The following is an 8,359-nucleotide window of genomic DNA, read 5'->3' on the forward strand; positions in this document are numbered from 1 at the left end:
TCACGAATTACGTCTCCCCCTGTAATTCGCGATATTTAAATTTTACTTGATTTCCCAAATATGTCTGAGTTCAGTGTAATTGCACTAGTCTAAGACTATCTTTTGTCCCTTTAAAGTGGCAGACCTTTAGAGGGTTTTGTTTCCAGTGCTGAATCTTCGGAAAGACTTTGAGCAAGCTTCACTTGATGTGGCTTTAATAAATCAAAATTCCTTTCTTATCTTTTGCCATTCAACGATACAAGAATTTTAGTTCATTTCCCAAAAACATCAGATGTAAATTGTAAATCAGGTGTCCCCAAAAAAGCACCAAATTTAATAGCGTCACGACTTGGAGCAGCACAAAATATTAAAATCACCTAGACTTTAGAATCTCAAACTAGTGAACTTAATTTAACGTCTACTGCTATGTAAACAAGTCTAAAGATTTGTGGAATGGTCCTTATTTAAGCATTTTAATATTATCATTCTAACCTCTGCAAAAGAAAGCCCACTACCGTTTCTATTCTATTTAACTATTATTACCCAAATCGAAGTTAAGAGGGCTGTAAATAAATCAAAATGATTTTCAACAGGAAAATGATTTTATTGAAATTTGAGGTAATATAAAAAATAAACCTTAAAGACGTAAGCAATTAACAAGCGCGAGTCACATTAGTTTAATTCGCAAATCCAGTTTAATTTAAAATAGATAAATAAGTAAACTAAAGTGTTTTTCAGGAATCTACACGCTAGCAGACGACGTTGCAGACAATATTCACGGATTGTAATTAAAGCGGGCTGTAAATAAGTTTATCATCGGAGCTGTTCTTGTCGTGTCGTCTGCTTACTGTACTGCTTCATGATCCAATTATGGTGGCTGTTTTAACTTTTTTAAAACTTGAAATCTACCTTGATTTAGCGCGGAAATGTTTTTCTAGCCTCTCATATTACCTATTTTGATAGATATAACCAACGAGACGTCCATGTCCCCATGAAGACGTCTCCTATTCACAGACTCGTTTTCCGTTGCCTAATTCCCCCAAGTCGCTAATGTTGATTCTCATTATTAATTGAAGCAAATCCCTCAATTACCTAGAAATTAAAATTTTTATTACTAGAAACAATTACAGCGTTCTATTTTCACTCTAAATATTTTATTGAAAACTGAGATTCATTATTTTGCAAGAAAACGGAAAATTTCTACGATTTTAAAATTTCTTTAAATTTAATCTAATAATATATTCATTTAATCAGGCTCATATTATGGGGGTTGAAACAAACACAATTAAAATAACGATTAATGTTCCATAAATTTTTATCAATCTCAAGATTGGTGGGTATAAATGGATATCCCATATTTTCTGGTTGGGATCGTGTTGCGGTGAAACCCTTTGTAAAAGGAAACCTGAAATAATTTAAGATTATTCAAATTAACGGTTAAGCTATTATGTTCACTTTAAAAATAATAAAAACGTCACCGTACTTGTATTAAATGGTCTGAAAAGAAGGCACAGCGAGTTGAAAACAAATGATAAGAACGTGACCAAAGAAAGTCTTGGTTCAAAGAAGCTTGGTTAGTTTTATTTCGAAAAACTAATACTTCGGAGAATCGGCGTTGCAATCTCGTGAATAACAAGGACTATTTTGTCCATCTCACTCCTTGGGTAGTCTTTGTATCTTGGAGTCACGTGGTGCCTGTGACATATTTCAAATAATTCTTTTTCACCGGAGAAGCCTTCTTTATAAAAAACTCCGTGAAATAAAACATGATTTGCTTTTTTTCATTTCGATTAATTTGCAACATTCGAACATTAATTCTTAACTTGAAATTCCGCTATAATTACAAACAACTAAAAATAATAACTCTTAAAATATTTGTCACCGCTATTTCGTGTCCCTTTAAATACCAACCTTTTCGACCGCGTTGCATCCTTTCAAAGAGTTTTAAGCTTCGTCTAGAGTTTTCCTTCAACTACGCTCGGCGCTCTTTTGCAATATACCAATGACGAGAATCGCAATAAGTTGGTCACTTTTCTGAAAATTTGAGGTTGCAATTTTAGTCTATAGAGCAAGAATTGGAATTAAATGAGTCTAATGATTTCGCAAAAGTCTGTGAAATTATTCTAATTGACTGTGTCATAATCAAATTTCGTGTCCTTTTAAGAGGGAAATAGGGAATTTTCAAACAATAATCGTTAACAACGCTTCATAGTTTCCAATTAAACTGGCTGGCAATCTAGGGGCGTGGTCTAGAAGCTATGGGCGGGGCTTCATCGTGTAACAGAAAACAAGAACCTCCCATGCGTCCTTGAACTAACTAGATAAAGCCCACCATAGTACTAATTGTGCTCCATCATTTCCAATTAAAGAGGGTTGAAGTCTTGGGGGCGTGGTGCATTTAAAACTACAGAGGGTATGGGCGGGGCTTGGTCTATTTACAACTACAAAAGGTAAGGTATGGGCGGGGCTTGGTATATTTACAACTACAAAAGGTAAGGTATGGGCGGGGCTTGGTATATTTACAACTACAAAAGGTAAGGTATGGGCGGGGCTTGGTCTATTTTCAACTACATAAGGTAAGGTATGGGCAGGGCTTGGTCTATTTACAACTACAAAAGGTAAGGTATGGGCGGGGCTTGGTCTATTTACAACTACAAAAGGTAAGGTATGGGCGGGGCTTGGTCTATCATCAAATAGGAACCTACCGTGTCTCTTTGCGCTAAGTAGACAGCCTACACCATTGAGAGACGATTTTGAGGCGGAAGGCTTGCGCCCCACCCCCTATCATCAAGTCATAATGACAATGGTGGCTATCAATCATGTTACATATTTTTCCGCTACCGATATGCTTCAATAATAATAACAATTATTTACAAAATTTCAGTGGAAACGGAACGGGGATGAAGATCTTTTAAAACATGCAAGGTTAGTAGGTTCTGACGGGAGTTTCGGGTAAAATGAGATTAGTTTCAATTACTATGACGTTTATTTACCGTTATATGAGTTAATTTGACTTGTTTAAGGGAAAGGTGTAATGACTAACTCGTAATATAATTGATGTTCGTTGAAACTGCAATAAGCAACGGCTTTCAGTGCTCCGTAGTTAAGAAAAATCTGAAATTATGTAGTTTTTTTCAATTTTAATTAAATTAACAATGGAACTATGCATTTAAGAATGATTCCCCTTAATTAAAAATGCAAAATATGTATTTAATAACGCGAAAAAGTAAGGAAAACAATCCTAAGCCTTGGTCGATTATCATGAAAAAGAATTGTTATTCAAAATACTTACGTTTCTCTCGCTTCGGTGACGTTAAAACGAATAAATTAAACTATAAAAGGTTGAAACATATAGTTCTGAAAAACATTAGTCGCATAGAATTGAATATAAAAGCTTCAAACTGCATTGTAATTAATTCTACGAGCTACTACGATTCGAAGGCAGCCATCTTTTTTATTTATTTAAACAGGAAGTTGGGGAGTATAACCCGCCTAAAGAACAGCCAGCCTTGGCAGTGCATTTCGATAATGATCATTGTGGTCGATATTTGACTCTTGGAATACCTCTTCCACATGGACGCCAGTCAGTACATTCTGGCTTCTTTTCCTCCGTCATCGTTTCGTTTCAAGATATACGCGGCGATCGGCTAGGGTTACGAGAAACGACTAGCCTCCCAATGGCAGGGCTTCCACCATCGGTTCACGCGAATGCGTTTTTATCTATTATTATAATGGAAACGAATCGTATATATATCCCAAAATTTGAAAAAAGCGGGCAAGAGGGGCACCCTTCACTTTAAACGTCAATATTAGCAAAGTTTCGAAAGATAATAGGAACAACTTTATTTTAAACGATTTAACTAATTTTAAAGTTATTTACTGGCGATTAAAATAATTAATATCATTTATATTTTATTAATTATTTAAGATAAACTTATTTCTATGTACTGACACAAGTGAGAGTTAATATAGAACGAGTAATGAAGATTGCATCTGAATCGAAACACTACACGCATATCAAAGTTAATATAAAGCGAGTAGGATAAAAAGATCTCTTACAAAACGATAACATTTTCTTTTTGCAGAATATTAAATGGAAATACTTAAATATTTTTCGGCATTACGATTCTTTTAGTAGTTGTGTAGCTATAAAGCTCTGTTTCATCTCGATATTCCAATAACATCTTTTGATATAAACATTTAAAATTTGGAGTTTACTTTTTAATTCATCTTTACTACATTTATATATAGTGTAAACGTAACTTTTAGCTTCATTAAATAATAAGGATGTTAATACTTCATCTCTCCATACGTGTTGAAACGACTGGATCTATGAGATAAGATAACCTAGATCTTAACCATAATTGACCTTGTTTCATGTCCTCTTATAGTAGGTCTTAACGGTTCAGAGTGAGCCGAAAGTTAAATACACATTTAAGTGATAGATATTAGGTCCTCATTAGAATTATTGAGGATACGCAGGAAATTATTAAACGCTTTAAACCAAATGATCATGGCAATATCTCGCCGATTAGAACTATGTATTTCCGGTTTGTCTCATTGGCTTGCGGACCTGTGTTTGAAAAGTAAATTCGTCTCGGCTCGGAGAGGTTTATTTTGGTTTCCCAACTTGTTTTTATTTCACTTTGTGTAAATAGTTTCTCTAAACACTTCATGTATTTACCGTCATACTTTTCACTGTCTTTAACTTTTTTCTGTAAACGCTTTACTTCTTTATTCAAACTGCGAATATTAGCGTTTTGACGAGCAATTTCATAGTATTGAAGCTTATTCTTTCGCTCTTTTTTCAAAAGCCAATGGTTAGCACTGTTTAAGTGCTTGGCTAACGTTCTTTTCTCTTTTTCTGAACGTTCAAAGTTTTTCCAGAAAATGTTACTTTTTCTTAATTCTTCTATGCCATCACAAATGCAGTAACACCGAGAACTTTTTAAACATTGACCTTCATTAATAGGAACCATTTTCAAGCAACTTGATTTTTCTTTACAAACATTCATATCTTCATTGTAAAGCTTTATTACTTTCTCACTTCAATTATTTTGTAGACTAGAATCGTGTAAATTATCACAGGTTTTGATAATTTCAGTATTAACATTGAATAATACGCTATTGGTCGTGTTGTTAGTACCTGACGATTCGGTAGTAATACTAACGTTGATAATGTTGTTACATGACACACTTGAGCCAGAGGAAATAGTAACATTGGACGTATCAATAGCAACATTGGAGGTATCAATAGTAACATTGGACGTATCAATAGCAACATTGGACGTATCAATAGTAAATACGTTGGAAGTTTCATTAGATAATATACTTGATTTAAAAGAAATCTTGGTAGATTCTAACAGTTCTGAATTTACTATCTCATCAATAAGTTTTCTTCTTTCTCTACATCTGGCTCTAGACTCTCTTGCTTCTGAACTTTTCACACACACAGACTGTTGGTATGGTAACTTCATATTAGGAACTGCGCTTGAATTTAACCGTCTTTTAGGCTTCGTTCCCATCAGTTCAGCTTTAAAATCTCTTACAAAATCTTCGTATTTGAAATGTTCTGAGCAAATTCATGCATAAGTAGTATTAATTTTAGGATTGTAACATTTAGAAATCCATATGCTTCGGATTTTTGAGTCCTTTGGTAATGTAAAGTAACTGATATGATTCTTGTCCAAATTTGTAGAAGTTACGGAAAATTTATTAACACATCCAGTTATGGCACACTTTGCTCCACCGTACGGCATGTTAAATATTTTATTTAGGTCATTAAAACAAGTTAAAAAATAGGAACTAATCAAAATTAATTGATTTTATCTAAGCCTTGTCCATAACTTATAGCCTTTACGGCTCTACGCTGTATATTTGAGCTATGGTCGTCTGCAGAATCTCCACGTACTACGTCACAGAGAGAGTCAGGGAGAGACCAATCAAATAACGAGAAAAAATCGAAAGAAAACGGCGGTTTCGAGGCAACCTTATATAGCGCTTTCTTTACGAACCTTGGGTAACGCCGAGAAAGGCGATTTTTCACAGCGTGTCAGCGTCCGTTCCGAAGCCGGGATATTAGAGAAGGGATAAGACTCCGTAACTGTTAAGTGCGCATTAAACCCCTAGAGAATAAAGCACCACTGTTTAATAGTGAAAAGGTGGTTGAAATAAAAATACAGTAGCATTTTTTTAGATTTTCCATGAAATTAAAAGTTGACCTCTATGTTTTCAAGTCAAAACATCTTTTTTATTTTCAATTTAAATCCAAGTATGGTTGGCAAAAAAATTTATTCCCTATTTCATAAATAATAACACACTTCTCTCGGAACTTACAAGAATTCCAATTGACTCCCCCATCATTTTTGTAAGGAGTTGGGGTTGGATGAAAAAAATTATTTCGGATGGAGTGGCTTTGGGAATATTGTCCCTGAAATTAAACGGAGTCAGGAGGGAGTAGAAATATTTTATATCTACTTCGGAAGTCAGCTAGGACTGTGTTTTGATTGCATTCAGATGGCTTTTGGGTTAGCGTTGACGATTACATATATATATTTTCCAAATGGAGTTGGTGGCGGTAAAGATTTCCAACGTACCTAGTGTCTTTTAGTGGGTGCGTTCAGCTCAGTACCTATCGTTGGCAAAAGATTAACCTAATTACTAATACTTATGCGAAGGATTTCGAATCTCAACATATTTTATAATCAAATAATCAAGAAATGGTTTAACTTATATGTCAGTGATAATAATTCTCAATTACTTAATTAATCAATTAATTAGCGAATGGTCTTAATTGAAAATGGCTTAATTACTAAATGGTGCACCCATGCTTATTACTTAAGTTTATTTAATTACAAAGTGCCTCATGCTGCACATTCTAATTTAATAACTATATACAGTAGAGCTTGTAAATAGATTTTATAAGACTTATTACACTACCTATAAAAAGTAATTATTGATGTCTAATTTAAATTAACAACACCACACACGAAGACCTCAGCGATCACTTGGGTATGTCGTTACTCGAGTAGTGTTAAGTCTTAATAAGTTCCGACTTATCTCATTGTAGACTCCGTAGTCTTGATTCGGCGACTTCTCTCAGGTGTGCTGATGGCATTGTCTTAGGATCATAAGGCCTGGTACTTAGTTCATTACGCGGGTCTTGTTCGCCGAGGGCTCTACCTTAGGGTTCAATTCGTGGACATATTGACTTGGCGCGAATATCTCCGACGTTGTCAACAGAACACGGGAAGACCTTAGTTTCCACCCTTCGCAGTCTGGAGCACACAGAGAGGTGTCTCTATCTTAAAATAGAAGCTATTAGTCACGGGTCGACTGTGCGATCCCCTAGAGCGTCTTCCATTCCTACCTCAAGTCTAGTTCTAACTCTGTCTACCGATTCTTCAAATGAGCTCCACTTCCTTGGATTAGAAGATTATACCATATATAAGCCTGAAGGAGAGGAACACAACGAAGTAGTTTCAAACTAAGTAGAGAAAAATGCAAAGAGTAAGGTATATAAAATATTATAAAGATTAGTGACCCCACAGTGTCAGTGATTTTTCTAGCTTAATAATTTGAAGTCCAATAAAATTAAAAATTTTACAGCGAGTTTGGAGAAAAGGCAGGCAATCATGGATGAGCGAAAATCAAAGACCAAAATGGAATGCAAACTACATCTTCACGTGTAAATGGTTAGAATCCTTCATGTGGGTAAACGACCTATACTAATAAATTAATTTCTATGAATTATTGTGGGATATGTTTTGAATAATAACACCGAAGAAAATGAAATGGAAAGCCCAAGTAAGAATAATTGTCTCTTTTTCATAATGCATGTATAAAATTTAAAATAAGGAAACAAAATTTGCCTTTGTAAGCTTCTTAGTTTGACAGGTGCATGAAAGCACATGTTATGAGTATTAAAATTTCTGATTTTGTGTAGATATTGGAGATGTTAGAGTCATGGGTTTTACCAAAAGTAATATAAGAAACCTCCCTTCGGGAGGAAAGTATACAAAGGCGAATTTTTACCGATACATCCTTGTACCGCGCACTTATACAGCCGAAAACAAAGTTTAAAAAATAGGGCCGCGCCGCGTAGAGCGTAGGAATACATTCTCTGATCTCGCGATTGCGTCGGCTGCTTAAGTTAAGTCAATTTCACAGACTCATTGTAATTTTAAACTTTTCCAATGAAATAATATATGCAGCATTTTTAGATTTTGATGATAATCAATCATTCCTAAACAGGCAGTGACTCGATTATAGGATTTTCATAGGTCTTTGCATAAAATTTGAATTAAACCCTTACCTTGCCAAGGTATATGACCAACACCAGAAGGGAATTCCCTTCTGCTAACACTATACATAGATAGAT

At 34.8% G+C, this 8,359-nt stretch overlaps 1 long non-coding RNA gene across 1 annotated transcript; it reads right to left on the minus strand.

Annotated features, from left to right (window-relative positions):
- Nucleotides 1-2,942: 2,942 nt before the first annotated feature.
- Nucleotides 2,943-3,476, minus strand: LOC149640192 (uncharacterized). The gene is made up of 2 exons (XR_016372201.1): nucleotides 3,272-3,476; nucleotides 2,943-3,093 (listed from the first exon to the last, which is right to left on the minus strand). It is a non-coding gene; the product is annotated as an uncharacterized LOC149640192 (long non-coding RNA).
- Between the last annotated feature and the right edge of the window lie 4,883 nt (nucleotides 3,477-8,359).

The sequence above is a fragment of the Phalangium opilio genome, unplaced genomic scaffold (assembly GCF_054372755.1).
Source record: "Phalangium opilio isolate 3A_F unplaced genomic scaffold, DU_Popi_V2 ptg000093l_1, whole genome shotgun sequence".
In the NCBI taxonomy this organism is placed as follows: Eukaryota; Metazoa; Arthropoda; class Arachnida; order Opiliones; family Phalangiidae; genus Phalangium; species Phalangium opilio.